Source organism: Tamandua tetradactyla, chromosome 1 (assembly GCF_023851605.1).
Source record: "Tamandua tetradactyla isolate mTamTet1 chromosome 1, mTamTet1.pri, whole genome shotgun sequence".
Classification (NCBI taxonomy): Eukaryota; Metazoa; Chordata; class Mammalia; order Pilosa; family Myrmecophagidae; genus Tamandua; species Tamandua tetradactyla.
Genome location: NC_135327.1, coordinates 56,713,822 through 56,740,590, shown reverse-complemented (window position 1 = coordinate 56,740,590; position 26,769 = coordinate 56,713,822). Strand labels below are relative to the sequence as shown.

Genomic DNA, 26,769 nt, shown 5'->3' with positions numbered 1-26,769 from the left:
TTATACTATACAATAAAAAAAATTAAAGAAAAAAAAAAGCCAGTCCGTCTCTGGTGTGTTGCATTCAGGCAGCTAGCAAACTAGAACAGATTTGAATAATAACATCTGTGTAACTGGCTTTCAAATAAAGCTTCCCATGTGTTTCAAAAAAAAAAAAAGGGTGGGACACAGCTAAAGCAACAGTGCCGAGAGGGAAACTTATAGCACTAAATGCATACATTAGAAAAGAAACAAAAAACACATATCAATAATTTAAGCTCCTACCTAGAGAACCTAAAAAAAGAAGCACAAAATAAACCCAAGTCAAGCAGGAAGAAGTAAATAATAAAGGGCAGAAAACAATGATACTGAAAACAGGAGAACAATATATAAAATCAATGAAACAAAAAGCAAGTAGGTTCTTTGAAAAGATCAATGAAAGTGACAAACCTTTAGTAAGAATGACAAAGAAAATGAAAGAAATATTACAAATGTCCAATTCAGGAATTGAATAGGATATCACTACAGACCCTTTACAATCACTCAAAAATATGAATACTAAGGTATCTAGGAAGACATGTACAGTACTTGTATGCAGAAAACTAGAAAATACTAATGAAAGAAAGCAAAGACCTAAATAAATGGAAAGATATACTGTGTTCATGGATTTGAGACTCAACAGGGTACAGAAGTCAATTCTCCCCAAATTAATATACAAGTTTAACATAATTTCTATCAAAATCCCACTGAGACTTTTTTGGTAGATATAAACAAGATTATTCTGAAATCTATATGGAAATGTAAAGGAACTAGCATAAAGAATTAAGAGGGAAGAATCAGTCTATCTAATTTCAAAACTTCCATAGATTGTGTGGTACTGGTAAAGGAAGAGTCACATAGATCAATGAAACAGAATAGAGAACCCAGAAATAGACCTACATAAATATGCCTAATCAATTTTTTTTACAAAGTTGCAAAAGCAATTCAATGGAGAAAAGATAGCCTTTTCAAACAAATAGTGCCAGAGAAATTGGACCCATGCATTGGTAAGAAAATGAACCACAATTTTAACTTCATGCCTTATACAAAAATGAACTAAAAATGGATCAGACTTAAACATAAAATGAAAAACTATAATCCTTCTAGAAAATACATTAGAGAAATCTTCAGGATCTAGGGCTATACAAAGAGATTTGACTCTGCAAAAAGATTTGACAACAAAAGCAAGATCCATAAAAGGAAAAACTGATAGATTGGACTTCCTGAAAATTAAAATATTTGCCTTATGAAAAACCCTGTAAGAAGATGAAAGGACAAGAGACAGACTGCGAAAAATATTTGCAAACCCCATATCCTACACAAAGTACTAGTATCTAAACTTAAAGTCAACAATTAAAAAAACAATTCAAATAGAAAATTCACAAGGGAGTAATTTTACCAAAGAAGATATACAGATGGCAAATAAGCATATCAACATCACGAACCATTAGGGAAATGCAAATTAAAATCACAAGGAGCTACCACTACACACCTATCAGAATGGCTAAAATTAAGAATTGTGACAACACCAAATTCTGGTTAGAATGTGGAGAAACTGGATTACTCATATATTGCTAGGAGGAGTATAAGATGGTACAACCACTCTGGAAAACAATTTTGCAGTTTTTTATAAAAGTGGACATGCAACATCCATATGACTTAGCAATTATACTCTTGGGCATTTATCCCAGAGAAAATAAAACATATTCACATAAAAAACATGTCACAAATCTTCATAGCAGCTTCATTTGTAATAGCCAAAAACTGGAAACTCCAATGTCCCTTCAATGGGTGAATGGTTAAAAAATTTGTAGTACATCCATGCCAATGAATACTACTCAGTGATAATAAAAAAAGAACAAGTTATTGATACATGCAACAACCCAGATGACTCTTCAAAGAATTATGCTGAGTGAAAAAGTTGATCAAGAGATTATATGGTGTATTATGATGTTTTTATAATAATATCCCTGAAGTGACAAAATTACAGAAATGGATAACAGATTAGTAGTTGCCAGAGATTAAGGAGAGGACTGGGCAGGAGGGATATAGGTGTAATTATAAAAGGGTAATATGAGGGATCCTTATGGTGATGCAAATGTTCTGTATCTAGATTATATCCATGTCAATATCCTAGTTGTGATATTGTAGTATGGTTTAGCAAGATGTTACCATTACGGGAAACTAAGTCAAGAGCACATGATCTCTGTGTATTAGTTCTTCCCATTGCATGAGAATTTACAACTATCTCAAAATTTAAAATGTAATTTAAAACAAACAAACAAACAAAAAATGGAGCAACATCCATGAGTTTGGAGGGAGAAGAACTGTGATGTTAGAACTCTATATTTGGTCAAAGTATTCTGGATCTATATATGAAAAAAGACATTTTCAGACAGTCAAGTATACTTTTTCTTCTTCCTCGTTCTATGTTGATAACCATTCCATTAATTAAAACCCCCACAGTAACCTCGAATAAGGCTTCAAATTATTTCAGGAAAACATGAAAGATGGGAATGGAGAGAAGAAAGCAAGTTAAACATGCTAAAAGTTTCATTTTGAAAGGCTACACTATTTAATTCATAAAATTGTTAGAATATATAAGTTCAAATATGTGTGTTAAAATGTAGGGAGCCAAATATGAGGATGAACAAAGGAATGTCATTTCATGTGCTGAAAATAGATGATAATTAATACTTTAAAATGTCACCTTATGTGTGAGACTAAAGCAAAAAAATGTTTATTTGTTACAAAATTTAGATTTTGACTACAGCATTTCCTAATATAACTTATGTAGATAGTTTGATTGAATATCATAAGTACTTGGAATCTCAGATAGCACATGAAATTTTGTTGGTTTGTCCAGAGTGATTCTACGATGAATCCCAGAATGATTTGATCAGTGACTGGAAAAGTATTTGCAAGCCCCCTTCGGGGAATGGTGAGAGTGGGGAGAAATTCAACTTCCCCAAGTTGAATTCTTGATATTCTCACAAGCAATGTGGACAACCAAACCTATAGGCTTAGCCCCCAGTCTTGGGGTTTGTTCATATGAAACTTAACCCCACAAAGGATAGGTCAAGTCTACTTAAAATTTAGGCCTAAGAGTCACCCCCAAGAGAGCATCTTTTGTTGCTCAGATGTGGCCCCTCTCTCCGGCCAACACAATGAGCAGTCTCACCACCTTCCCCATCTCTGCGTGGGACATGACTCCCAGGGGTGTGGATCTTCCTGGCAATGTGGGACAGAGATCCTGGAATGAACTGTGACTCAGAATCAAGGGACTGAGAAAAACCCTAGAATGAGCTGAGAATCAACATCAAGGGATTGAGATTACCTTCTCGACCAAAGGGGGAAGACTGAAATGAGACTAAGTGTCAATAGCTGAGAGATTCCAAACAGAGTTGAGAGGTAATCCTGGAGGTTATTCTTATGTATTAAGTAGATATCACCTTGTTGTTCAAGATGTACTGGAGAGGCTGGAGGGAAGTGCCTGAAAATGTAGAGCTGTGTTTCAGTAGCCATGTTTCTTGATGATGATCAAACAATGATATAGCTTTCACAATGTGACTCTGTGAATGTGAAAACCTTGTGTCTGATGCTCCTTTTAGCTACTATATCAACAGAAGAGTAGAACATATGGAATAAAAATAAATAATAGGGGGAACAAATGTTAAAATAAATTCAGTTTGAAATGCTAGTGGTAAAGGAAAGCAAGGGGTAAGGGGTATGGTATGTATAGTCTTTTTTTTTCTCTATTATCATTTTATTTCTTTTTCTGTTGTTTTTTTATTTCTTTTTCTAAATCGATGCAAATGTACTAAGAAATGATGAATATGCAACTATGTGATGATATTAAGAATTACTGATTGTATATGTAGAATGGAATTGTATCTAAATGTTTTGTTTAATTTTTTTTAATTAATAAAAAAAAAAGTTAAAAAAAAAACGTAGGGAGCCACAAATGGGATATTTAACTTTCAACACTAGTGGGGGGGGGGGGGGAGAAAAAAATAAAAATTATCATTTCATTTAAAAAGAAAAAAAAGGAAATTGTAAGAAATCAAATGAAAGAAATACGAAACGGTTGTAACAAAATAAAAACTTCTAAGAAAAAATGAATGTTTAAATGCCCTTATTAAAAGAGATTCTAAGTCTACGCAAAAGCATTATCCAGCTACATGCTGTTTATAAGAAATAAAATGATTCTAAAACATTTTTTAAATGGGAGTGGGGACAAGAAAATGAGCAAACATATAGCAGGCAAATATCATTAGAGAAAAAACAGTGCCAATTAAGAAAAAAAAAGTTGAAATCAAGGCAAAAAAGTCATATGGAACAATGATATTTTACAGTGATAAAATAAGTAATCGCCAAGGAAGAGTTAATAGACATGAATCTTAACATAAAAATTTAGAAGCAAATGAAATTTTATAAAAATTTAACTGTGGTAGGAATCTAATGCAGCTGTCAGCATTTAACAGATCAATAGTCTTGGGGAAAAAAAAGGGAGGGATATAATCAAGATCATCAACAAATTTCATTTAAATACATATTCAAAATTTTGTATCTTATACAGAAAATATTATTTTCAAATGAATCTGGAATGACTACATTTAGGTAAACTGTTTATTAGTCCATAAAAAACATTTTGAAGAGTAGAAATTTGCTAGGCCACATTCTGTGAGCACACAATAAAAAGTTAAAAGAAAATTAACTACTTGGAAATTTGAAAACAATCTTTGAAATGTCATTTATCTAAAGGTAATCAAAACAAATAATAAACTATTCAGAAATTAATCATATTGTACTGAGAGAAAAATGAACAATCTTTATTCCTATTATTATCACTCTGAAATAAATAATGAAAATAAATGAGCAAAAGCATTCAACTTTGGAAGAAAGAAAAAGAACAAATCAAACAAAATAAGTTAAAGGAAGGAATTAATAAAGATCAAAAGGAAAATAAACATATTTTTTAAAAAATCCAAGGGGAATTGAAATAAACCAAACAAACAACTATTAAGAATGAGAAAGAGTGTTGTATGAAAGGACTGAAGGTTAGCACTCCCCTTGACAAGGACAGAAGAGGCCCTCAGGCCTGGACAAAACGCATACGGTTAAGGCATTGCCACCTACTTCGTGGCATCTAACCATCGCTTTTAGCAAGATACAACCTATTTGATTTTAAAGATGCAATAAAGTTCATCTGTTAAAAAAAAAATGAGAAAGAGATGACAACTATTGATATGTAGCAATTTTAAAAAATTCATAAGAGAATTCAAGTATTAATTTTAAAGCCTAGATTAAGTGAGTGGTTTTTATAGGATATAAATAACTAAAACTGGCTCAATTAGGAAACCTGAAACACAGAAATCTGGTTTCACAAAAAGGCCCCAGATGCTGATGGCAGTAGAGATAAAGCTCACTAAACTAGCACAGATCATTCTTCTACATAAACGGATCCACTGCTTAGAAAATGATGTAAAGCATCCAAATCTATTTAAAGAGGTAGGCATAATCCTGAAATCAAAACCAAAGCTCTATAGTAGCACAGTAGTGCTCACAAACTGGGGGGCTATGGGCTGAATCTGGCCTATGCAACACTTTAAAATTGAGATAGTTAAAATTTGGGAGACTTAACATAAAATTTGCCATTTTCAGCCTTACTTAGAAAAAGGTCCGATCTGATAGCCCTGTACTTCATTACTGCATGGCAACAACTGGTTGAATTGAGTGGTTTCAGCGCACCCAAGCTGCATAAGTAGGGTGGGTTACTGACTATATAGCAAGTGTACCCCACTGGACCTGGGTCAGATTGCCCCAGTCTGCCACAATTTCCACCATTTCCTAGTATTCCCTAACCAAATGTCAATTGTTATACTTATGTTTTTCCTTTTTTTTCCCTCAGAGTAGATACATATTTGTACCTCTATTAAAAACAAACAAAAGAAATTCAGTGTTGCATGACTTTGTCTTTTATCCAGCGTATTTGAGTCATTAATTTCTTGCCTGGCCCCTACTGGCACTGAGTCTGTGTCCTTGTTTTAGGGTTTCTATTTTTGGTTTCCCCATACCAGATTATAACAATATCCACTTAAATTCTCTTTTAATACTTAGTATGGTTTTGCTTCTTACATTTAAATGTTTAATCCATTTTGAATTTAAGGCATGGAAAAAGGACCTAAAATAGTTTTTCCAAATGGTTAGTCATTTGTTCCAATAGCATTTACAAATCCTTTTTCCACTGTCTTAAAATGCTACTGTTTCAGAGTCATTTCTTTTTTTCTTTTACATGGGCAGGCACCGGCAATCGAACCCGGGTCCTCTGGCATGGCAGGCAAGCATTCTTGCCTGCTGAGCCACCGTGGCCCGCCCTCAGAGTCATTTCTTATACATACCAAGATATGCTTCTGGATTCTGTAGTCTGTTTCCTTTTCCTGTTTATTTACCTCTATTATTATTTCCTGTATCAGCACCTCAATGTTTTAATTTAACTTTAGCATACCTATAATTCATACATGGTAGTACATTATTTCCATCATTACCTTTTTACAATATTTTCATGTTTATCCTTATATAATCCTTTTTTTGAAATAAACAAATTTTAAAAGATCCTGTTGGGAAGATGACTGAAAAGATACTAAACTAATAACTCACTTTAGGGAAAGTGGGTGTTTATATCCAGGTACATGATTACGTCTCTTCATTTATTCTAGTCTTATTTTATGCCTTTCAGTAGATTTGTATAGCATTATTCAAATAGGTTTTGTAGTACTTTTCTTCAGTTTATTCCCAGTTACTGTATGTATATATTTTGTTGTTGTTACTAATGGGATCTTTTTTGCCATTATATTTTCTAAACTGGTTATTCCTGGCACAGAGAAAAGCTACTGCTTTCTGCACATTTATTTTGCAGTCTGACCTGGAAAAAAAAAATTGAGGGCAGGTGCACCTACCTGCTTCTTTACTAAGAAATAAATCTTAATATAGCATTCACATAGCACCCAGCTCTGAGCAGGGAACACTCCAAGAAAAACTAGCTACAAAATATACACCAAGGTAACTGAAGACAGTGACTTTCTCTATGGGCTTATTTATTTCTACATATCACCTAAAATAATTATTAAAAATACAAATCACTAAACATAATAACTTCTGATAGGGGGCCAAGATGGCGGCTTAGTAAGGTACAGGCGCATCTTGGTTCCTCCTCCAGAGCAACCACTAGGTGACCAGAAACAGTGCAGAACAGCTCCCGGGGCCACGGCAGGGACCGGACACACAGCGTACCCCAGTCTGGAAGGCGTGCGCTTCCCCGGGCTGCGGTGGCTGGCGGGCGGTGCCCCTCCCTCCCTCCTTCCTGGACCAGCTAAGAGTCTCGGAGAGGCGAGTTCCCCAAGCCACGGTGGCCGGCGGCCAGCGCCCGTCCCCCACAGGCGGCTGCCTGGAGGGAGAGGAGGGAGTCTCCGACAGTGGCAGGGACTGGGTCCAACCAAACACCAATAGTGGCATTAATAAAGGAGCCACAACATCTTTTGCTGGTGGGACCCACAGACAGACAAGTGCCACATACTGGGCAGGATAAAAAAAAACAGAGCCCAGAGACTTCACAGGGCTTCACCCTGCTGGGTCTCACACTTGGGGAAATCTGATTAAATGTCGAGATGCCAGCAAAAAATAACAAATCACTCCAGGAAAATTGAAGATATGGCCCAGTCAAAGGAACAAACCAATACTTCAAATGAGACACAAGAGCTGAGACAACTAATTCTGAATATACGAACAGAAATGGAAAACCTCTTCAAAAACCAAATCATAAATTGAGGGAGGACATGAAGAAGGCAAGGGATGAACAAAAAGAAGAGATGGAAAGTCTGAAAAACCAAATCACAGAACTTATGGGAATGAAAGGTACAGTAGAAGAGACGAAAAAACAATGGAAACCTACAATGGTAGATTTCAAGAGACAGAGGTTAGAATTAGTGAACTGGAGGATGGAACATTTGAAATCCAAAAACAGAAACTATAGGGAAAAGAATGGAAAAATTTGAGCAGGGGCTCAGGGAATTGAATGATAATATGAAGCGCACAAATATATGTGTTGTGGGTGTCCCAGAAGGAGAAGAGAAGGGAAAAGGAGGAGAAAAACTAATGGAAGAAATTATCACTGAAAATTTCCCAACTCTTATGAAAGACCTAAAATTACAGATCCAAGAAGTGCAACGCACCCCAAAGAGAATAGATCCAAATAGGCATTCTCCAAGACACTTACTAGTTAGAATGACAGAGGTCAAAGAGAAAGAGAGGATCTTGAAAGCAGCAAGAGAAAAACAATCCATCACATACAACGGAAACCCAATAAGACTATGTGTAGATTTCTCAGCAGAAATCATGGAGGTAAGAAGACAGTGGGATGATATATTTAAATTACTAAAAGAGAAAAACTTCCAACCAAGACTCCTATATCCAGCAAAATTGTCCTTCAAAAATGAGGGAGAAATTAAAACATTTTCAGACAAAAAGTCAATGAGAGAATTTGTGACCAAGAGACCAGCGCTGCAAGAAATACTAAAGGGAGCACTAGAGACAGATACGAAAAGACAGAAGAGAGAGGCATGTAGAAGAGTGTAGAAAGAAGGAAAATTAGATATGATATACATAATACAAAAGGCAAAATGGTAGAGGAAAGTATTACCCAAACAGTAATAACACTAAATGTTAATGGACTGAATTCCCCAATCAAAAGACATAGACTGGCAGAATGGATTAAAAAAACAGGATCCTTCTATATGCTGTCTACAGGAAACACATCTTAGACCCAAAGATAAACATAGGTTGAAAGTGAAAGGTTGGGAAAAGATATTTCATGCAAATAACAACCAGAAAAGAGCAGGAGTAGCTATACTAATATCCAACATATTAGACTTCAAATGTAAAACAGTTAAAAGAGACAAAGAAGGATACTATCTACTAATAAAAGGAACAATTAAACAAGAAGACATAACAATCATAAATATTGACGCACCGAATCAGAATGCCCCAAAATACATGAGGCATACACTACAAATACCGAAAAGGGATAAAATATAATACCATATAATATATAATACCATATAATAACATCTACCATAATAGTTGGAGACTTCAATTCCCCACTCTCATCAATGGACAGAACATCTAGACAGAGGATCAATAAAGAAACAGAGAATTTGAATATTACAATAAATGAGCTAGACTTAACAGACATTTATAGGACATTACACCCCACAACAGCAGGATACATCTTTTTCTCAAGTGCTCATGGATCATTCTCAAAGATAGACCATATGCTGGGTCACAAAGCAAGTCTCAACAAATTTAAAAACATTGAAATCATACACAACACTTTCTCAGATCATAAAGGAATGAAGTTGGAAATCAATAATAGGCAGAGTGCCAGAAAATTCATAAATATGTGGAGCCTCAACAACACACTCTTAAACAACCAGTGGGTCAAAGAAGAAATCACAAGAGAAATTAGTAAATATCTCGAGGCGAATGAAAATGAAAACACAACATATCAAAATGTATGGGACGCAGCAAAGGCAGTGCTAAGAGGGAAATTTATTGCCCTAAATGCCTATATCAAAAAAGAAGAAAGGGCAAAAATTCGGGAATTAACTGTCCACTTGGAAGAACTGGAGAAAGAACAGCAAACTAACCCCAAAGCACGCAAAAGGAAAGAAATAACAAAGATTAGAGCAGAAATAAATGAAATTGAGAACATGAAAACAATAGAGAAAATCAATAAGACCAGAAGTTGGTTCTATGAGAAAATCAACAAATTGATGGGCCCTTAGCACGATTGACAAAAAGAAGAAGAGAGAGGACGCAAATAAATAAGATCAGAAATGGAAGAGAAGACATAACCACTGACCTCACAGAAATAAAGGAGGTAATAACAGGATACTATAAACAACTTCATGCTAATAAATACAACAATGTAGATGAAATGGACAAGTTCCTAGAAAGGCATGAACAACCAACTTTGACTCAAGAAGAAATAGATAACCTCAACAAACCAATCACAAGTAAAGAAATTGAAACAGTCATTCAAAAGCTTCCCAAAAAGAAAAGTCCAGGACCAGACGGCTTCACATGTGAATTCTACCAAACATTCCAGAAAGAATTAGTACCCACTCTGCTCAAACTCTTCAAAAAAATTGAAGTGGAGGGAAAGCTACCTAATTCATTCTATGAAACCAACATCACCCTCATACCAAAACCAGGCAAAGATATTACAAAAAAAAGAAAACTACAGACCAATCTCTCTAATGAATATAGATGCAAAAATCCTCAACAAAATTCTAGCAAATCGAATCCAGCAACACATTAAAAGAATTATACATCATGACCAAGTAGGATTCATCCCAGGTATGCAAGGATGGTTCAACATAAGAAAATCAATTAATGTAATACACCATATCAACAAATCAAAGCAGAAAAATCACATGATCATCTCAATTGATGCAGAGAAGGCATTTGACAAGATTCAACATCCTTTCCTGTTGAAAACACTTCAAAGGATAGGAATACAAGGGAACCTCCTTAAAATGATAGAGGGAATATATGAAAAACCCACAGCTAATATCATCCACAATGGGGAAAAATTGAAAACTTTCCCCCAAGATCAGGAACAAGACAAGGATGTCCATTATCACCACTGTTATTCAACATCGTGTTGGAGGTTCTAGCCAGAGCAATTAGATAAGAAAAAGAAAGACAAGGCCTCAAAATTGGAAAGGAAGAAGTAAAACTATCACTGTTTGCAGATGATATGATACTATACGTCGAAAACCCTGAAAAATCCACAGCAAAACTACTAGAGCTAATAAATGAGTACAGCAAAGTAGCAGGCTACAAGATCAACATTCAAAAATCTGTAGTGTTTCTATACACTAGCAATGAACAAGCTGAGGGGGAAATCAAGAAACGAATTCCATTTACAACTGCAACTAAAAGAATAAAATACTTAGGAATAAATTTAACTAAAGAGACAAAAAACCTATACAAAGAAAACTACAAAAAACTGTTATAAGAAATCACAGAAGACCTAAAGAGATCGAAGGGCATACCGTGTTCATGGATTGGAAGACTAAATATAGTTAAGATGTCAATCCTACCTAAATTGATTTACAGATTCAATGCAATATCAATCAAAATCCCAACAACTTATTTTTCAGAAATAGAAAAACCAATAAGCAAATTTATCTGGAAGGGCAGGGTGCCCCGAATTGCTAAAAGTATCTTGAGGAAAAGAAACGAAGCTGGAGGTCTCACGCTGCCGGACTTTAAGGCATATTATGAAGCCACAGTGGTCAAAACAGCATGGTACTGGCATAAAGATAGATATATTGACCAATGGAATCGAATAGAGTGCTCAGATATAGACCCTCTCATCTATGGACATTTGATCTTTGATAAGGCAGTCAAGCCAACTCACCTGGGACAGAACAGTCTCTTCAATAAATGGTGCCTAGAGAACTGGATATCCATATGTAAAAGAATGAAAGAGGACCCGTATCTCACACCCTATACAAAAGTTAACTCAAAATGGATCAAAGATCTAAATATTAGGTCTAAGACCATAAAACAGTTAGAGGAAAATGTAGGGAGATATCTTATGAATCTTATAATTGGAGGCGGTTTTATGGACCTTACACCTAAAACAAGAGCACTGAAGAAAGAAAGAAAGAAATGGGAGCTCCTCAAAATTAAACACTTTTGTGCATCAAAGAACTTCATCAAGAAAGTAAAAAGACAGCCTACACAATGGGAGACAATATTTGGAAACGATATATCAGATAAAGGTCTAGTATCCAGAATTTATAAAGAGATTGTTTAACTCAACAACAAAAAGACAGCCAATCCAATTACAAAATGGGAAAAAGACTTGAACAGACACCTCTCAGAAGAGGAAATACAAATGGCCAAAAGGCACATGAAGAGATGCTCAATGTCCCTGGCCATCAGAGAAATGCAAATCAAAACCACAATGAGATATCATCTCACACCCACCAGAATGGCCATTATCAACAAAACAGAAAATGACAAGTGCTGGGGAGGATGTGGAGAAAGAGGCACACTTATTCACTGTTGGTGGGAATGTCAAATGTTGCAACCACTGTGGAAGGCAGTTTGGCGGTTCCTCAAAAAGCTGAATATAGAATTGCCATACGACCCAGCAATACCATTGCTAGGTATCTACTCAGAGGACTTAAGGGCAAAGACACAAACGGACATCTGCACACCAATGTTTATAGCAGCATTATTTACAACTGCAAAGAGATGGAAACAGCCAAAATGTCCATCAAAGGACGAGTGGCTAAACAAACTGTGGTATATACATACGATGGAATATTATGCAGCTTTAAAACAGAATAAACTTATGAAGCATGTAATAACATGGATGGACCTAGAGAACATTATGCTGAGTGAGACTAGCCAAAAACTAAAAGACAAATACTGTATGGTACCACTGATGTGAATCGACATTAGAGAATAAACTTGGAATATGTCATTGGTAACAGAGACCATCAGAAGATAGAAATAGGGTAAGATAATGGGTAATTGGAGCTGAAGGGATACAGACTGTGCAACAAGACTGGATACAAAAACTCAGAAAGGGACAGCACAATACTACCTAATTGTAATGTAATTATGTTAAAACACTGAATGAACCTGCATCTGAGGTATAGTTTTTTATTTTTTTTTATTATTTATTTTTTTCACTCTATTATCGTTTTATTTCTTTTTCTGTTGTCTTTCTATTTCTTTTTTAAATCGATGCAAATGTACTAAGAAATGATGAATATGCATCTATGTGATATTAAGAATTACTGATTGTATATGTAGAATGGAATGATTCCTAAATGTTGTGTCAGTTAATTTTTTTAATTAATAAAAAAAGTACATATAATAACTTCTGCTTCAGATTAGCTGATCTCTAGCTCATCTTTCTGACAATAAACAGCTGGCAAGTTGTCTCTCAAGCTCCCGCCCAAACGGAGAGGTTAATGCTTTCTGAAGATGCACTCTTTGTTTTCCACATATCCAGAGGTAGTCTCAGGAAATTATAAATAAGAGAATCTGGAAGTCATCCCTTTTTTTTTTTTTCAGCTAGAGTTTAGGAACCAACTACAGAAAAGACCTTTCTCTCAGAGGTACAACTGATCTGCCATAGTGTAACTCTGTAACCTGGGCCTGGGAGAATTAAATGGTAGAATCTGTGTCTATATTAATGGTTAGGGCTAGATGTGGAGCTTCTGCAGCACAGTCCAAAGGTGACTATTCTTCACCAAGTCACAGGCTCATAAAATTGCAAACACATCTATCATTAGATGGGTTTGGTAGGTTTTAATAGTAAAGAGTATAGGAGTTTACTTGAATGTACATAAAACTATGTGTGGGAGATACCGAAGAAACTGATAATATGAAGTAGGAAGGACAAAGTCTTTTCATTTTATATATCCTTTCGTATCTTTTGAATTTTGAACGCTATGTATGTACAATTATTTCAAAGTATAATTATTTTAAATACAAGAAAACCAGTGATGTATTTGATCAATATCTGTCTACATCTGCACATAAAAGCTGGTTGAGACAATTATATTAAAGGGCTTACAGGAAGAAGGTATTAGTAAAAGTCCATTTTTATGGAAGTACCGAGTACATGGATAGAATTAAGCATACATTTCCTGCCATATCCAGAGTAACTCATTGAATATGAGCACGTAGAAAGCATTCATATTCCAGGGAAGAATACCCCAAGTTTTGTGGAGAAACACTTATTTGTTTACAAACATATTATACAATGTAATGTAAGAATACGTACATTCTTTTATTATTATTATTATTTATTTTTTTGCATGGGCAGGCACCAGGAATCGAACCCGGGTCTCTGGCATGGCAGGTGAGAACCCTGCATGCTAAGCCAACGTGGCCCACCCTACATTCCTTTAACTTTAAATTCACAAAGTCATACACTGGCATTTTTTTTTTTCTTGTATGCTGTATGGCGCGGGTCACATTTCATTTTTTTTCCATGTGAGTATTCCATTATTGCAGCACTATTTGTTGAAATTTTCTTTGTTTTTATTTGGCTGTTCGTTTGTTTGTTTTGGGGAAGTGCATGGGCCGGGAATTGAACCTGGGTCTCCCACGTGGCAAGTGGGAATTCTACCACTGAGCTACCTTTGCACCCCCTACACACTGACTTTTAAATTATGTTTTCCCCTGTGACTTGCCTAAGGGAAAGAATAAAATTTTAGTCATGCTTAGTCTACATTCAAGTTCACCTGAGAATTCTATTTCTCATCCTAACTCTATAAATTGGCAGTCTTGTGAGCTTTGGTTAGTAAGATTTTCCTATGACCTTGTTATCCCTGAGTTAAAGGCAGGGTTACACTTCTGGCTGTGTAGAGGCCCAGAGTCAGGAATGCAGCACCTCAGGTAGCGATCCTGTGCTGAGAAGCTAAAGTGGCACTACTGACGATACCACTACCTTGTCTCCTTCAAAGTGCTGCAGTCACTACCATCTATATTTCAAAAGCATTCCTCTGCATTCCCAGTCTTTTATAATCTACTCTGGTACTTGGCTATTGGAATCTTCTAAGACAGCAAGTCTTTTAACTGCAAAAGGCAGACAGCTAGGCAAGATCACTGGCCTACTCTGTAAATATATCGTCTCTCTATCATTTGGGTTGCAAAGTCTGAGATTATCCTTATCTTTTATTCTTCAAACAATAGTTTTTCCTTCTTTCAAGCTTTGAGAAACTGGTAAGTTGCTATCAGGACATACTGTTTCTAAGTGCCAAATCTGAGGAATAAGTACTCCATAAACATTCAAAGTCTGCAGGCAAAGGTTTATTTTTCTTTACAATAATTTCTTCAATTTTCCCTTTACCGAGCTTCCTCTTATTTGTAACTGCGCTACCTCACCCACCTTCAGACCATTAATCAGAGGAGAATTGCAGGACCAAAACAGTAGGTCTATTGGAATTGTCATAATCTATTTGTCTGTTTCATTTACACTTTCATTTTGATCTTTCAAATTTAACCTTGATTTTGCCGACTGCCCATTTCTTTGATTCTATTTTTCCTTAAGGGACATTATACATTTTTTAATACCTTGTATCAGTACTTTAGGTTTTTATCTTTTTCAAAAATTATTATTATTACAACTACTTCCTTTTAATAGTTTTTGTGTCTTTTATCATTTCCAACTTCATTACTGACAATTCCATCTCCACCCTGTTTCTTCTGTACCATTGTTTTCTCTGGGCTTGTGCATGGTTTTTTTCTTTGATAGCACTGCCAAAGTTTAAAATCAAGTTTAAGGTGGCTAATTTTAATTCATTTGCCATAACTCAAGTTTGTCTTCTTGATCGTTTTTAAGATGTTATTTTAGTGGAACCATTTTTATTCTGCAATACTTCTAGTAATTATTCTTTGTGCTGGCTTCATAAAGACTTTTCCCATTTTGTGGTCTCCATTTTCAATTTAAATCATTCCACTTCTCCTTTGGAGACTTCATTTGGATGGTGAGGGATTCAAATTTGACCTCCCTATCTCCAGGCATGACCTTGCGTGTATTATAATTTTGGGAAGAGTCTGCTTACTAACTATTGACTTCTAATTATATAATTCACAGTACTGTAAATAACTGAGTACAGCAGAAGTCTTAAGAGAATGGGTTGTAGGAAAAAGAGCACAAACTAACATTGAGATGGAAGGATGAAATGGAAAACAAATTACAGAGGAGGAAAATAATCTCAGATTGAACTTTACCTTATAATTACCAAAAGGCAGTGGAAAGAAATAAAAGTAATGAGTAGTTCCCATCCTCAAACGAAATAAACTCTAGGTATAATACAATACCTGCTTAATTTTTGAGGAAAGCTGATATTTTTTCCAAAGAAATTTTTTTTTTCCTCACAAGAAGTCAAAATGCAATTGAAAAGCAGTATCTATGTCAGTCAAAACCATACTCTAATTACCTGCAGATGCTGAATTTTCAACATCTCTGAAGTTTGGTGAATGGGCTAGTGAGCCTCTTTCTTTAGAGCCAGATCATATTCTACATTAATGGCTCATCATCTCCTGGTTCTTGGACAGGTGGGCATAAAAGACACCTGCAGAATACAAAACAAATACAATTCTTAAAAATTTGGTTAGTGTTTCCAGTTGCTATAGTAACTAGTACTTGCTTTGTTGTAATGCAAATCTACATATTTATTGAGGTTAATATAAAGACAGATCATGAAAAGAAAAATCTTCAGTTTGAAAATTTTAAGGAAATCTTTGAATAATAGATATGTTATTTGGGAAATGGGTACGTATTTTCTGTTCCTTCAAGGAAACCAAATTGATGGTAAAGGAATCAAAATGATCATTATTTGCAATGATAGCAAAATAAAGAATACCATTTAGAAGAACAACAAAAAAGAATACTAACACACAATCTATATTAAGAAAATGATATGAAAGATACAAAAGAAGGCATGAAGAACTGAAAAGATATTTTTACTTGGTTGTGAAGATGTCAATACTATAAAGATATCAATTTTCCTTAAATCTACACATTCAGTGTAGACACAATAAAAAATATCAGTAGGGACTGTCTTTTTCTGGGGAGGAGGAGAGTGGATTGAAGAAGCTAATTCTAATCCAAAGGAAAAATGGAAACAAGAGAACAGCCAGAAATATTCCCAAAAAAGAAACATCTGGGTTACTGACACATGAATTGACAGACTAACCCTACAGAATAGAGATGTGTTAGTCATAGCAGCCATTTGACAAATATTTTCAGCCTTCCATCTTCTGGGCACAAATATGACTATACTTCCTGGCCTCTGGTGGATTTGTTGGTGGGTGGGACCATCCAACTAATACTTGTCTGTGAGTTGTGAAGAGAATTGACATACTATACTTTCAGGCTGAACATTTTATTGATAGTATCAGACACTCCAAGCCCTCTTTCCCCGAGCCTGAGCAATTGGCAATGCTCAAGACAATGGGAGTTCCATTAGCCTAAGTTCACAAGTGAAGAGACATGGGAGCAGAGCGCCCAGCCAACTTTTAAGGGATAAGTATCAAAAGAAAGAAAAATAGTTTGTTATAAGCCACTGAGATTCTGAAGCTACTGCCACAGCATAACATAGCCTATCCTAAGGGGAGATAACAGAGTTGATTTAAATTCATATAGGAATCTAATATGTCATAAAGCTGACATTCCCCATCAATGAGAGAAAGACGAATTATTCAGTAATGATAGTAGGATAATTGAGTAGCTAACTGGGAAAAAAGTTAAGATAGCCTTCCTCCATGTACCAAAATATATTCCAGATTAAAATGTGAAAAAAGAAATTATAAAAACATTAAAATAAGACATAAAAGAATATTTTAAATTCAAAGTGAGAAAGGTCTTTTCTAAATATAATTCAGAGGCCAACAAAATGGACTGATAAACTGAACAAGGCAAAAACAAAACTTCCTGCTTCAGGGAAGACTGCACTTTTATACGTTATAGGTGAAAATGTCAGTTAGGGAGCTTCCGGGTCAAGATGGTGGCTTAAAACTTGCACATTTTAGTTCGTCCTCCAGAACAACTACTAAATAACCAGACACAGTACAGAACAGCTTCCAGAGCCACGATAATGACCAGACACATAGCATACCCCAGTCTGGACCAGCTGTACCAGCCGCGAGCACACCCCAGAACCGTGAGTTCCCAAAGCTGCTGTGGTCAGCACCCCTCCCGCACAGGCCACTTCCCAAAGGGGAAAGGAAGGGATTTTACCAGCAGCAGGGACTGGGCACAATCAAACGTCAATTGTGGAACTAATTAACAAATTCTGACTACTAAAAATAGGCCCCCAGCTTAGGTGAACCTGATCAAAGTAGAGGTTGCTCATTTTTGCCCCAGTGCCAAGGTGGCAGGACTGATAGAAAAAGGGGGGAAAAAAAAAGAGAAGGAAACAGAGGTTTTTGTGGATGTGTATCTACAGAGGCTTGACTGCCTCTGGATACAGCGGCAGAACTTTTCAGGCTGCAACTGCCCCAGGCATAGGCAGAAGTGAGCTCTTTTGGGGGCTTATCTGGAGCTTGTGCCTTCCCCAGGGGAGGGGTGAAGCCCCACCCGGGTGGAATCCCTCCATCAAGGAATTCAGACACCAGGGCTTGGTAATTTGAAGCCATTAAAACCAGCCTACAACCTCTCCTCTGTCTCCACCACGCCCCCAGCAGGGAGAGTCTGCCAAAGTTAAAGGTACCACATCATCTTATGCTGGTGGGACCTGCACTCAGACAAGTGCCACATACTGGGCAGGATAAGAAAAACAGAGTCCAGAGACTTCACAGGAAAGTCTTTCAACCTGCTGGGTCTCACTCTCAGGGGAAAACCGACGCAGGAGACTCTTTCCTCCTGATAGGAGGCCAGTTTGGTCTGGGAAAATCTGGCTGGGGTATATAATATCTAAGTAGACCCTCCTAAGTGTGTGTGGGGGAAAGGCACCACACAAGCAGGGCAAGAAACAAGAAAACCAGAACTGAAAAATTCTCCTCTGTTAAACAAAACTTAAGCTAAAAGTCCAGATAAAGCTGAACGCAATGTCAAAGAACAGATAGACGACAAATTCATCCAGCAAGAAAACCCTAGATAAAAGAAGTGAAAGCAATCTCCAGAATAAATGAATTAAGGTAATTAAATGTCTAGACACCAGCAAAAAATAACAAATCACACTAGGAAAATTGAAGATGTGGCCCAGTCAAAGGAACACACCAACAATTCAAATGACATACAGAAGCTGAAACAATTAATTCAGAATGTATGAACAGACATGGAAAACCTCATCAAAAACCAAATCAATGAATTGAGGGAGGATATAAAGAAGGCAAGGAAAGAACAAAAAGAAGAAACTGAAAGTCTGAAAAAACAAATCACAGAACTTATGGGAATGAAAGACACAGTAGAAGAGATGGAAAAAAACAATGAAAACCTACAATGTTAGATTTCGAGAGACAGAACATAGGATTTCTGAACTGGAGGATGGAACATCTGAAATCCAACAAGAAACAGAAACTATAGGGAAAAAATGGAAAAATATGAGCAGGGACTCGGGGAATTGAAAGACAATATGAAGTACATGAATATACGTGTTGTGGGTATTCCAGAAGGAGAAGAGAAGGAAAAAGGAGGAGAAAAACTAATGGAAGAAATTATCACTGAAAATTTCCCAACTCTTATGAAAGACTTAAAATTACAGATCCAAGAAGTGCAGCGTACCCCAAAGAGAATAGATCCAAATAGACATACTCCAAGACATTTAATAATCAGAATGTCAGAGGTCAAAGAGAAAGAGAGGATCTTGAAAGCAGCAAGAGAAAAGCAATCCATCACATACAAGGGAAGCCCAGTAAGACTATGCTCAGATCTCTCAGCAGAAACCATGGAGGCGAGAAGACAGTGGGATAATATATTTAAATTATTAAAAGAGAAAAACTGCCAACCAAGAATTCTATATCCAGCAAAACTGTCTTTCAAAAATGAGGGAGAAATTAAAACATTTTCAGACAAAAAAATCACTGAGAGAATTTGTGACCAAGAGACCAGCTCTGCAAGAAATACTAAAGGGAACACTAGAGACAGATATGAAGATAGAAGAGAGAGGTGTGGAGAAGAGTGTAGAAAGGAAGACTATGAGTAAAGGTAAAAAGAAGGAAAATTAGATATGACATATGAAATCCAGAAGGCAAAATAGTAGAAGAAAGTACTACCCGTGTAGTAATAACACTGAATGTTAATGGATTAAACTCTCCAATCAAAAGACATAGTCTGGCAGAATGGATTAAAAAACAGGACCCATCTATATGCTGTCTCTACTCAAAGGACACGAGGCCAAGGACACAAATGGACATTTACACAGCAATGTTTATAGCAGCATTATTAACAATTACCAAGAGATGGAAACAGCCAAAATGTCCATCAACAGACAGTTGGCTAAACAATCTGTGACATTTACATAAGATGGAATATTATGCAGCTGTAAGACAGAATAAAGTTATGAAGTATGTAACAACATGAATGGACCTTAAGGACATTATGCTGAGTATGATTAGCCAGAAACAAAAGGACAAATACTGTATGGTCTCACTGATATGAACTGACATTAGTGAATAAACTTGGAATGTTTCCTTGGTAACAGAGACCATCAGGAGATAGAAATAGGGTAAGATATTGGGTAATTGGAGCTGAAGGGATACAGATTGTGCAACAGGACTGAATATAAAAACTCAGAAATGGACAACACAATATTACCTAACTGTAATACCAATTATGTTAAAACACTGAATGAAGCTGCATATGAGAATGATAGAGGGAGGAGGGCTGGGGCATAAATGAAATCAAAAAGAAAGATAGACGATAAAGATTGAGATGGTATAATCTAGGAATGCCTAGAGTGTATAATGATAGTGACTAAATGTACAAATTTTAAAAATGTTTTTGCATGAGGAAGAACAAAAGAATGTCATTACTGCAGTGTGCTGAAAATAGATGGTACTTAATATTTCAAAATTTCAACTAATGTGTGAGACTAAAGCAAAAAATGTTTATTTGGTACAAACCTATACTTTGACTAGTGCATCTCCTAATATAACTTATGTAGATAGTTGATTGAACACCTTAAGTACATGGAACTTTGTATAGGACATGAGATTTTGTTGGTTTGTCCAGAGTGAGGCCCTGATGAATCCCAGAGTGATTTGATCAGTGAGTGGAAAAGTATTTGCAAAGTCCCCTTCGGGGAATGGTGAGAACGGGGGAAAACTCAACTTCCCCAAGTTGAATTCTTGATATTCTCACAAGCAGTGTGGACAACCAAAGCTATAGGCTGAGCCCCCAGTCTTGGGATTTGTTCATATGAAACTTAACCCCACAGGGGATAGGTCAAGCCTACTTAAAATTAAGCCTAAGAGTCACCCCCAAGAGAACCTCTTTTGTTGCTCAGATGTGGCCTCTCTCTCCAGCCAACACAGCAAGCAGACTCACCACCCTCCCCCTGTCTACGTGGGACACGACTACCAGGGGTCTGGATCTTCCTGGCAGCGTGGGACAGAAATCCCAGAATGAGCTGAGATTCAGCATCAAGGGATTGAGAAAAACTCTAGAATGAGCTGAGACCCAGCATCAAGGGATTGAGAAAACCTTCTTGACCAAAAGGGGGAAGAGTGAAATGAGACTAAGTTTCAATGGCTGAGAGATTCCAAACAGAGTCGAGAGGTTATCCTGGAGGTTATTCTTATGCATTAAGTAGATATCACCTTGTTATCCAAGATGTAATGGAGAGGCTGGAGGGAACTGCCTGAAATGTAGAGCTGTGTTCTGGTAGCCATGTTTCTTGATGATGATTGTATAATGATACAGCTTTCACAATGTGACTGTGTGATTGTGAAAACCTTGTGTCTGATGCTCCTTTTATCTACCTTGTCAACAGATGAGAGGAACATATGGAATAAAAATAAATAATAGGGGGAACAAATGTTAAAATAGATTTAGTTTGAAATGCTAGTGATCAATGAAAGAGATCAGTAAGCGGAATGGCCTGTAAAATATTTTTTTTTCTGTTTGTTATATTTTTCTGTTGTCTTTTTATTTCTTTTTCTGAATTGATGCTAATGTTCTGGGAAATGATCATGATGATGAATAAGCAACTATGTGATGATATTGTGAATTGCTGAGTGTATGTGTTGGGAATGTTTGTTTCTTGTAATTTTTTTAAATTAATAAAATTAAAAAAAAAAAAAAGAAAAAAAAATGTCAGTTAGGAGAATTGTCAGTCACCATGACAGCCACTTAGCAAAATTATAATTGATTTACCCATTGACGCAGCAATTCTACATTTACGAATTTGTTTTTCATGTGTGCTTACACGTGTACTCAAAAACATATATATATATACCAGGCTCTCCACTGCAGACTTACCAGTAATAGCAAAAGGTTGGAAGCAACCTTATATAACTGGTTAAGCTAGCTTTGAAAATGCCTAAAAAGTCTCTGGAACAAATATATAAAAAACTGGTACAAGTGACTGTCTCTGACAGTTGTGGGATCAGATTTACTTTTCACTGAATACCTGTTTATAATATTTTGTATTTTATAATATGTGCACAATACTTGTTAAGAGAATAACTTTAATTTTAAGTGGAAATGGAAAAAATTAATTGTTCTTTAGGAAAAAAAGGTTTCCTTGTGCTATCTGTAAAGATTCATAAGGATTTTTCTAATTTGATTCTTACTTGAAACCACTGATTGAAAATCTTAGCTTTCTATGGATAGTGTTGAATTGGCAATATAAGTGACCACAATGATATTAGATATATACAAATATCCTGTAGCTATCTGTCTAAAATAAGCATCCCACTTAGATAATTAGGTAATTATCTAATGATAATTTTAATTCTTTCTTTATAATTATGTATAAATTTATCTCTTCTCTTCTATGGTTGTCCAGTATCTCTAGAATAACGTTAAAAATAATTTATATAGTTATTTCTTTTTAGTGCCTAGTGTTTTAGAATAGGTAGATGGAAATACCTGAAGTTGCTGAACTGTAATCCAGCAGCCCTGATCTTTGATAATGATTATATAACTATATTGTAAAAAAAAAAGTATGGGTCTACTTCTGTATGTTTTATTTTGTTCCACTGATATATATGTTGATACTACACTGTCTCAGTTAATCTACCTCTACTGTAAGTCTTAAAATTGGGTAGAGTCCAATACTAGTGGTCAGTAAGAGGGAGGGGTAAGGGGTATGGGATGTTTGGAGTTTTCTTTTCTCTTCGTATTTCTTTTTCTGGAATAATGCCAATGTTCTGAAAATGATCACGGTGATTAATGCACAAGTATGTGATGATACTGTGAACCACTGATTATATACTTTGGATGGATTGTATGGTGTGTGAATACATCTCACTAAAATTATGCCAAAAATAATAACGTTAATAATGGATATTCTTATCTTATCCTTACTCTGGGATTCTTGTTTCATTAGTAAATAGGATGTGTGTAATCTGAGACACACATACACATTTACCATACTAGGGAGTTTCCACCTATTCCTACTAATCAACAACTTTTAATGAGTTGGGCAATTCATTTTTTTAGGATAATAGAGACTTCACTCATGCATTTCACCAACTTAACAACTAATTTTTTCAGTATTTTTCTTTATTCAAAGGTAAGCACTGAGGACTACCAATATATAGTAGAAAAAGAACCTGACTGATAGATGTGAGGCTGCTTTAGCAAAGTGGCTAAATCAGTAGACAGTAGACAAAGCAGAAAGAATAATTAAAGTCTGGTTGAAGTCACAGAGTACAGAATTAGAGCATTCGACCACTTGAAACATGGGTTGAGGATCAACTTTAGTTCCACATGTAAAAAAGGAAAATATCATTTCTTCAAAGCACTACTTAATATTTTGACTTAGCTCTATCTTTAGATTAGTTACAGAATAATTTTTTTTGGTAGTTCATGTAAGAACTTATTTATATTTGTAGTTTTACTCAGTGGGACACATAGGTCTATATAGCCCCTTTCAATCACATTCTCCTTCAATATGGAAATATTACTTGTAGACCCACTAGTGAATCACCTTCACTTTTTCTATTTCCTTACATATGAGTTCAACTTCATTAGCTAACTGTTCACCCATATCTGGCATCTATGTATCTCTAAGTCCCCTATATTCTGTATTATAAGCCTCCAATTTTAACTTTACCAAAGTCATAAAAGTGGAATCATAGAGAATCTATCCTTTTGTGTCTGGCTTATGCTTATTTCACTCAGCATTATGTCCACAAGGCTCATCCACCTTGTCATGTGCTTCAGGATGTCATTTTGTCTTACTGCTGCATAATATTCTATTGTATATATATATACCACATTTTATTAATCTATTCGTCTGTTGATGGACATGTGGATTGTTTTCATCTTTTTGAAATTATGAATAAAGCTGCTATGAACATTGGTATGCAAATGTCTGTTTGTTTCACTGCTTTCAGCTCTTCTGGGTATATACCAAGTAGTGCTATTGTTGGGTCATAGGGCAACTCAATATTTAGTTTCCTAAGAAACCACCAAACTAGTTACAGAATAATTTATATTTGGAAACAAACTACAGTGTTATAAGTCTCATGTCTTTGGTAGACTGGACATTTCATCTCTCTAGGGTCTCTCTTGAAATTAGTTCCACAGATTCCATTCAGGTCTTTGGCTTTAAATTTCAAGAAAACTTAACAAATCTGGGGCTGTCATATTTGAAATTCAATTCCTAGTGTCATGACTTCCCAAGTAAAAACGTAGACAGCTTAAATCAATAAAAGCAATATGCATGCAAAATCTCTGCATTAAAAAGACTGTTGTGTCCAGCTTAATGCTTTGTGTTTCTTTGTTATACTGATTCAGATTGAAACTGATTGTTAATGATAAAAATTCAGTACGTTACAAACACAATTATAAATATATCACCTATGGATCTGACTGCACTTAATGCATCAATCAATTAACCTAGGGAAAATTACCTAAGGAGAAATAGCCTAATACATAATCCCTGAAACTGGGTAATTTTTTCTATAAGTAATTCTTTAAGATATTAATCAAAATCAACATTTTGCACAGTGCAATCATATACATGAATCTCACTTAATCCTCAAAATCACCTGTGGGCTGAGGTATTATACTCCCTAATATTCAGATGAAGAAAGAAAGACTTAGGAAGGTCAAGCTAACTGCCCAAATTGAAACTACTATTAAGTGCTGTAAGAGGCACTGAAACCCATGTTTGAACCCAAATTCCTTCCTCTTTCTCATAAGACTCTGCTGTCTTCCATGGACCTTACTAGGTCGCACCAGACTGGCAATGTTAGAATGGACACGCAAGTGGGATGATTTCCATGGCTGGTTCCTGCAGGCAGTCAGTATGCTGACACATCCTGTCCTCTTCATTGTCTCAAGGAGTTTCAAGAAGGGCCAAGCTATGATTCCCAAACAATTTGGAACAGTGTATTTTTTTTAACTTTTCACTTTGAAATAATTTTAGACTCAAAAAAAAGTAGGAATTCTCATTTGCCTTTTGCTTAGCTTCTTCTAATGTTAACATCTTACATAACTAGAACTATGGAAAGAAACTGACATTGGTACAATACTATTAACTAAAATGTAGACTTTTAATTTCACCATTTTTCCACTAATGTTCTTTTTTCTGTTTCAGGCTCTAATCCAGGGTCCCATATCATAGTTAGTTATGTTTCTTTAGTCTCCTCAAATCTATGACAAGGATGTATGTATTTTAAATTTAAATTAAGCAAGGTTCATTTTATTCTGAAAATGCTGTGGCATTTCTGGAAATAGCACAGAACACTGAAAACTTGCCTTGTGAATTGCCAGGTCTATGTGATAAGAAAAGAGCCACAGTGGCCCTAAAGCAGAAAATAGGGCCAGCCTATAAATACAGGTAAGAACTGGCCCTGATAATTTCAGTTGTATTTAAGATTCATCTTCATAAGAAAATAAATCAATCAGTTATAACCCCTGGAAAAGCACTGGGGTACCAGAGAAAAATCATTGCAACTATTTAATGGAGCAGTCATAAAAGATTCATTTAATTTGCTTTTAAATTAAAGGACTTGAGTTTGTTCTGCGTACAGAGAGGGTAACTTAATAACCAAATTCAAGTAAGCAAAAGATTATCAGAAGGCACAAATTTTTCTCTACTTATAGACCCCCTTTTCTAAGTGTATCATAAAAGTTGCTAAGCTGTGGGTGACCCTAACTCAAATCCTGAATTGTACATAGGTAGATGCACAGTCTCTAGACCCCGCTCAAGTTACTCGGGGAGAAGTGGCAAGAGGGTCTTCTATTAGGAAGTCTTAGAGAGGGGAGTTCCTATTCTTGAGGGTTCTAGGTTGAGAACGTTAATTCCAGGACTTAACTGGTGAATTCTCAATTACCAGAAAAGATACTAGGTTTTCAGAATTCCTACAGGAGCTTGGGATCTCTAAGGAGGAAAGATTAGAAGGCATAAACTGGATGTATTAAAACTAAAACAAGGAAGTTAAACAATATGCATTTCTAGAGTGGTAAAACAAGAGAAACAAACCAATGAAAAGCTGAAGATTCTGCTACAGATAGCCTTAAAAATGAGAGAAAACAATGTTTCAGATGGTTTAGAAATGAGAATAAATCACAGTTATAATTCACTCCATGGAAAATGCCAAAGTAGAGGCATTATCAGTGCAGGTCAAGCTCAGCCACTTCTTCACACTAGGACTGTGCTCAAAGTGGAGGTTGCTCATTTTTGCCCCAGCGCCAAGGGGGCAGGGCTGACAGAAAAAGACAAAAAAAAGAAACAGAGGTCTTTGGGGCTGTGTTTCTACAAGGTCTTCACTGCCTTTGGATACAGCAGAAGAGCTTCTCAGGCTGCAACTGCCCCAGGCAGAAACAAGCTTGTTTGAGGGCTTGTCTGGAGCCTGTGCCTTCCCCAGGGGAGGGGTGAGGCCCAACTCAGGTGGAATCCCTCCCTTAAGGAATTCAGACGCCAGAGCTTGGAAATTTGAAGCCATTAAAACCAGCCTACAACCTCTCCTCTGTCTCAATCACACCCTGAGCAGGCTGAGTCTGCCAAAGTTAAAGGTACCACATCAGCT

General features: G+C 36.0%; 1 protein-coding gene and 1 non-coding gene across 9 annotated transcripts in view; one reads left to right on the top strand and one right to left on the bottom strand.

Annotated features, from left to right (window-relative positions):
* Positions 1-26,769, bottom strand: part of RNF24 (ring finger protein 24) — a 167,162-nt gene that overhangs the window by 114,851 nt on the left and 25,542 nt on the right. For 6 of the 8 annotated variants that reach the window (XM_077116559.1, XM_077116523.1, XM_077116568.1 and 3 more), the window contains exon 2: positions 16,059-16,193. The exons of the other annotated variants lie outside the window; for them this stretch is intronic. The gene's annotated coding sequence lies outside the window, so the exon portion shown is untranslated. The remainder of the gene's footprint in view (positions 1-16,058; positions 16,194-26,769) is intronic. 8 annotated transcript variants of the gene reach the window in all.
* On the top strand, positions 5,057-5,183 carry LOC143653809 (U6atac minor spliceosomal RNA). The gene has a single exon (XR_013161539.1). It is a non-coding gene; the product is annotated as a U6atac minor spliceosomal RNA (small nuclear RNA).